The 7,074-nt window shown below is 39.4% G+C and overlaps 1 long non-coding RNA gene across 2 annotated transcripts in view; it reads right to left on the reverse strand.

The window, feature by feature from the left end:
- The window catches only part of LOC129631842 (uncharacterized), a 45,542-nt gene extending 44,255 nt beyond the window's left edge, over nucleotides 1-1,287 (reverse strand). For both annotated transcript variants that reach the window (XR_008704198.1, XR_008704199.1), the window contains exon 1: nucleotides 1,146-1,287. This is a non-coding gene — a long non-coding RNA (uncharacterized LOC129631842). The remainder of the gene's footprint in view (nucleotides 1-1,145) is intronic.
- Nucleotides 1,288-7,074: the final 5,787 nt, after the last annotated feature.

Consider the following 7,074-nt stretch of genomic DNA (forward strand, 5'->3'; position numbering starts at 1 on the left):
ATTAGCAACTGTCCAACCCACTTCAGTACTCGTGCCTGGAAAATCCCGTGGATGGAGGAGCCTGGTAGGCTACAGTCCATGGGGTCCCAAAGAGTTGGACACGACTGAGCGACTTCACTTTCACTTAAATCTGCTCTTTGGAACTCACTGAAGGTCATGGGGGCTCGAGTCTGTTCTCTAGAGGGGAACGCAGGAAGGCTTCCTTGCCTAGGATCCCCAGGGGATCTTGCTCTGTTTAGTTTCAGTTTTGAAAATGAAAAAGTCCTGGAGATCTATTGCACAACATTGTAAATATATTTAACACTCCTGAACTGTATACTTAAGAATAATTCAGATGGTAAATTTTACGTTGTGATTTTTCACCACAAGCAAATAGAAAGAGAAAAAGTAAAGGAATAGAGAAAGATATACCTAACACTCCATTCAAAAGAAAGCTGGGGGAGTTATACTAATTACAGAGAAAGCAGACTTCAGAACAGTGGAAACTATTGAGTATAAATATTGTATTATATTATAGTATTATATATATTATATCATATTATATAATAATAGGGGGGAAATTCTCCAAGAAGATATAACAATCCTTGATGTGTCTGATGAGCCTAACAAAAAAACATCAAAGCACATGAGGCAAAACTGATAACTGCAAGGAGAAATAAATGCATTCTAGTGGGGCAGTCAAGTAATAAACACATTAGGACATACAGTATGCAAGTTAGTAAGATGCATTTCAGAAGAAAGTGAAATATCAAAGGGGAATTTGGAGTACTGGGGGAGGGTCACAATTTAAATAAGGAGGACAGATGAGACTTCACTACTCACGTGACATTTGAGAAAAGAAACTTTTGGTCAAAGGAAACAACAACTGTGCAGAAGTTTGTAGTGGGAACCTGTCTGGCATATCTGAGGCCTTTGTGGATGAAAGGAAATTAAATGACGGACAGTGGGGCCAGAATATATTGTTATATGGGATGTTTTGGGAAATTTGGCTTTTATTCTGAAAGAAATGAAGATTTTGAATAGAGTTGTGCATGATACAGCTCTAGTAAAAAATATATTTGGTCTTTTTCTTGACCTACAGAAAATAAACCCCTAACAATTAAGAAAACAGTAATAGGATCATCAGTTCAGTTCAGTTTACTCACTCAGTCGTGTCCGACTCTTTGCGACCCCATGAATTGCAGCATGCCAGGCCTCCCTGTCCATCACCAACTCCTGGAGTTCACTCAGACTCACATCCCTCGAGTCAGTGATGCCATCCAGCCATCTCATCCTCTGTCGTCCCCTTCTCCTTGATGAATAGGATCATACATATTGATAATTACCTTAAATGGAAATGGATTAAATGCACCAACCAAAAGATATAGACTGACTGGGTGGATGAAAACATGTGCCTGTATGCACTTCCACTTACCACATCACTCTGCTTGACCCCCCCCCCTCAAATTATATGTAATTATTTTATATAGTTAATCATGTTCCCATTATGGCTTGCAATTATAATTATCTTTTATTCTTTTGTCTGGCTTTTGATTGTGAAAACTGATAAACATCTTTTACTGTGATTATATGACTATTGCTCACTTAATACCATTGTATTATGATTGGTCAACAGAAAAATAATAGAACTTTATATTACCAACATTAGGATCTAATAGAAAAACCTATAATCACTTTTTAAAATTCAGATGCACATCAAAATTATCTTGGAAGTTTTTGAAAAATACAAATGTTCAGGTATTGCTATTTTTCTTCAGAGCTCCAGATGTTTCTAATGAGCAGTCGTGTTTAAAAACAACTAAACTATATGATGCTCTTTTGAAAAGAAAGAAAAGTGAAAGTGAAAGTTGCATCCAACTCTAGACTCTAGAAGGCAATGGCACCCCACTCCAGTACTCTTGCCTGGAAAATCCCATGGACGGAGGAGCCTGGTAGGCTGCAGTCCATGGGGTCGCTAGGAGTCAGACACGACTGAGCAACTTCACGTTCACTTTTCACTTTCATGCATTGGAGAAGGAAATGGCAGCCCACTCCAGTGTTCTTGCCTGGAGAATCCCAGGGACAGGGGAGCCTGGTGGGCTGCCATCTATGGGGTCGCACAGAGTCGGACACGACTGAAGTGACTTAGCAGTAGCAGCAGGCTCTAGTCTATAGACTTCGCTAGGCCAGAATACTGGAGTGGGTAGCCTTTCTCTTCTCCAGGGGATCTTCCCAACCCAAGGATCAAACCCAGGTCTCCCTTTTTGCAGGCAGATTCTTTACCAACTGAGCTATTAGGGAAGCCTGATGACCCTTCACTTTTATCTAATTTGTTTCATTTTTTCTGTTTCATATTCAGTGCTCCCATTTCATTTAGCTTATGTTCTCCAATTTCTCCATCTCTTCTTTTCTTTTTTAATGTTTTTTCTCAAGTCTTTATCAAGTGTAGTAGAAAAGCTTTTGCATATTTATATATAAATATGTATAATATATATATTTTAGAAAATTAATGAATTCTTGCCTAACTAAAAAGAATTATGACATTTTGATTCCACTTGTCTGATTTAGGATGAATGGAATACTAGATTTCTAAAAAATAGATATGTAACAAGCAACAAAGATTTACTGTATAGCACAGGGAAATACGGTCAATATCTTATAATAACCCATGATGGAAAATACTTTGAAAAATAATATATGTGCATTTGTATAACTGAATCACTGTGCTGTGCACCTGAAACACTGTAAGTCAACTATACTTAAATCAAAAAATATATATATTAAAAACCAAATATATACACAATATATCTGTGTGTGTGTGTGTATGTATATATATATATATGTATACATATACATATATATGTATATTTGGTCTTTTTCTCTTAAAACTCTTGGAATTTCCCAAGTGATAGGAGTGTCTTTTGTATGCTAATGAGATGACTCAAGGAAAGGTGGGAGTGAGGGAGAGATGGCTACATACCTTCAGGATAGGAGCTGCTCACACCCACATGACTAGATGGTTAGAAATTCTAGCCTCAGTTTCCTATTCCCTCCACCTCTGGAGAGCAGTGTGAGGCTGGAGATTGAGTTTATTCACCAATGGCCATTAATCAATCATGCCCTCATAGGGAAACCTTTATTAAAACTCTGACACGTTTTGGCTATGGGAGCTTCCAGGTTGGTGATCACATTGATGTGCCTAGAAGATGGAGTGCCTGGACAGAGCACAGAATCTCAATGCCACTCCACCTCCTGCCTCCCCCTATATCTTACTCTATACGTCTCTTCCATTTGTATCCTTTATAATGAAACTGCTTGAGTTTTTGGGTGACATCAAAAAGAATAGCTTTATTGCTTTGCCAGGCAAAGGGCAACACAGTGGGCTCATGCTCCTCACAAACTTTGTGTCCCCACTTGGGAGGATTGGTGAGGAGTTTTATAGCAATGGTTCAAGGGTGGGACTGCTGTTAAGATTAGGGTGTGTGCAGGGCCTACAGTCCTGTAATCTGGTCTCAGGTGGTTTTTCTGGATTGAAAAGTGCTGACATTTCCATTTGTTGGGGATTTTAGTTCTGTAAAAAGTTCAAAGATATTGTTAAGTATGTCCCTTGAGGCAGAACCAGGACCCTACTCCACGGCTGCACAATTGTTTCTTGGCTGCTCCTCCCTTGTCTCTGTATCCCCCACCCTTCCCTGATTAGCAACTATTTGATTCTGCCGTTTGGAATTCAGGGAAAGTCATGGAGCTGGAGTCTGTTCCCCACACAAGAAATGGGGGATATGAAAAGGCTTTCATGCCCAGGAACCCCAGGTTCAGCTTTCCTGAGTTCTGTGAGTCATTCTAGCCAGTTATCAAACCTGAGGGGGTGGGTGGGTCATGGAAACCCTTGAATGTGTAGTTGGCCAGGTAGATGGGCAGGTGGCCCGGGACCCCATTTATAGATGGTTTCTGAAGTGGAAATAGTCTTGTGGAACTGAAGCCTTATCTTGTCAGGTCTTTGTTGACTCTGGATAGTTAGTGTCAGAATTGAATAGAATTGTAGGACATCTAGTTGGTGTCAGAGAATTGGAGAATTAGTTATTAATGGAAAAAGGACACAGCAGAGGATCACTCTGTTGTTTGGAGGACAGCATGAAGGGGACCAATAACAGAAGAAACAGGGAACCCAATCAGAAGCCTAGTGCAGTAATCGAGGGGAGACATAGCAGTAGGTATGGTGACATGTTTGTACTATGGACGTCTTATGAAGGCAAAGCCAACATTATTTGCTGATGAGTCAAATGTGGGATGGGAGAGAAAGGGGAGCTGAGCTTGATTCAAAGTTTTGTCACGAGGAACTACAGTATATTTCTCAATGCCTTATTGAAGGAAGTGTCCTCTGTGCCATCTTGAAAAATATAATAAAGGTTTGGGTGAGCAGGTCATACATGGTAAATATATTCCAACACTCTCATCTTTCTCCATAGATTTATTCTTTTGTATTGTACCAAGAAAGTTCTGGCATTTACACTACATTCAGTGCAGATCACCATTTAGTCCAGTTTCACTCAATCAAACAGGCAAACATTTAGAACCACAGTTAGCTGTAACGTACACAGAATGCAGTCTCTGGTGAGCACATCCACATGATGGATGCAGCCTGAACTAAATCTTCTTCTGCCTTTTCTTCCTAGTACCTTCATAATGCATTCAATACATTTTCTCCAGGATTTTGCTGATGAATTTCCACAGTCTGTAGTTATTTTTAGAATTTTACCCTTTTCCTGGATTTGACTTTGAGTTTGAGCTGACTCTAGATTGACCTGGAGTTCAGCCTAAATGCAATGGGAGATGTTAGATATGGGATGTGAGGAGAATACTGTCCTCTTGCAACGTAACCACCTCAGGTGAGGTCATTCTGACCTCAGATGAGATCATTCTTTACCTGAGGCATCACAACCTTCAGATAGAGTAGAAATGACACATTTCTACCACACACAGGGTATCAGTGGGATTTGGGGGTTTACAATAATCACAGTCAACTAGCTCCTCCCAAATATTGCCAATCCAGTTTTCATGGTGGCATTCAATGTCCTAATTTTCATATAAAGGACTAGAAATGAGTATGAATTCCATAGCCCACAGGGCCAGACTTTGTTGCTCATTTTTGCTTATGTCTACTTTGCAGATACAAAAAAATAAGGTTCTTTTGTAGCAGTTATAAATTTCCCATTATGCCTTGCAATAAAAATTCATAACTCAGAGCCTATATATTTTTTTTCCTTTAAGTTTTCTAATCCAGTGAGAAATACCTTGCATTCTTCTTGAGCCCATCAGTCATTCTGTCCATTAAGGTTTTGATTTCAGTAGGCCTTTGATTCCAAGCGACCACACCACTTTTACCTTTGGAGCCAAGGACCACTAGGTACAGTCTTCTAATAGTCATTAGATCTCCAGGGTCTTCAAATCCACCGCATGAGTTAATCACGTCCATATTCTCATTCCCTTGAAGACTTTTGGTCTTAAAGCAACCACTTTTGTGGTTTACTCTACCAATTGAAATTCTTAGCTATTGTAAGCTAGTTTAAGGAAAAGACACTTATTATGTGTTGTTCAGTCACACAGTTGTGCCCAACTTTCCATGGACTGCAGCACACCAGGCCTCCCTGTCCCTCACCATCTCCTGGAGTTTGCCCAAGTTCACGTTCATTGCATCGGTGATGCCATCCAGCCATCTCATCCTCTGACGCCCTCTTCTCCTTCTGCCCTCAATCTTTGCCAGCATCAGGGACTTTTCCAATGAGTCATCTGTTCACATCAGATGAAATATTTTTCCTTTCTCTCTGCCTATTCCCTCCAGAAATTAGAGACTCTTGGGTCCTAAGCAGTCTTATCAGGTGTGTGGTAAAGATTATCTCCTGACATATGCAGGAATCTTAATATTTTGGGGACTTTTAGAAAAGAGAAATCCACCAAGGTAGAATCTGATGGCAAGCTTGTGGTATGGCTTTCTTATCCTTGAGAAGCCTTTTAAAATTTTAGTCTGAGATTCCTTCTGCGTCAATAGGGAGGAGCCTATGTGCTCAATGGACCAGACTTCTTTTGGGAAAAAAAAAAAAAAAAAGCCTTGGTTTGGCTGTGTTTGATGGAGATAAGGGTAATTTTAGAGAAAAAGATTATGTCCCGTAGATATGAAATTCTAGTTCTGTTAAGTGAAGCCTGTATTTATGAAAGGTACTGTGTTAACCACAATTTTACCCTCATGTTCACAATGAAAGAAAATTACCTAGTAAAGTTATCAGAGTGAAATTGCTTGGGATGTATCACTGTTTGCTTGAGGTCTCCTGCTAAAAGCACATGTACAATGCTTGTGTGGTAATTGGGTAAAATTTAAAAAATGTATGGCCTATATAGCATTTCCTCATTAACGTACTTCTGAACATGTTCGCGATAACTGATCAGTTTTTCTCCAACATGGCTTAACTAAGTGCATATAAAGGAGGCCTCACACTGAGGGACATAATCTATACCCAGAACAAACAGCTGAATCACCTCAACATTGAAGGACAGATATTTGATCGTCAATATTTTCTATTGAAAAACTTACAATCAAAAGGGAAAGAATGAGAAAAAGAACCTGCATATATTGAGATATGGGGAAGTCACAGTGTCTTATACATGGTTTAACTTAAAGTTTACTAACCAAAGTAGCCTGTTTTGTGGACTTTCAGACATGCATTGTATATCTACCTTGGCCATTGAGAAGTGGAATACACTTGAAAGTCAAAAAGGAGTAACTATGGTGCAGATCTCCAAGGTAAACCTAGGTGACCATTGTGGAAGTGATTTCAGATGCATTCCTGTAGTTTTGAAAACTTGTATTTTCTGAGCTATGTCAGACTTGGGAGGCCACTAGCCATTCCCAAAGCAGTGTCTGCTGGAACCTGGTAGCTGCAACCTTAAGTTTTCAAAGTCTTCTCTTGTAACTATTGACTTTTTAGACCATGCAAATTGCCTTAGATCAGATATTAACAGAAAGAGGAGATATATATGTAGATGTCAATAGCTCCTGTTATGTGTATGTTAATGCTATAAATATAAAAGTTAAAATCTACT

This window comes from Bubalus kerabau, chromosome 17, assembly GCF_029407905.1.
Source record: "Bubalus kerabau isolate K-KA32 ecotype Philippines breed swamp buffalo chromosome 17, PCC_UOA_SB_1v2, whole genome shotgun sequence".
NCBI lineage: Eukaryota > Metazoa > Chordata > Mammalia > Artiodactyla > Bovidae > Bubalus > Bubalus kerabau.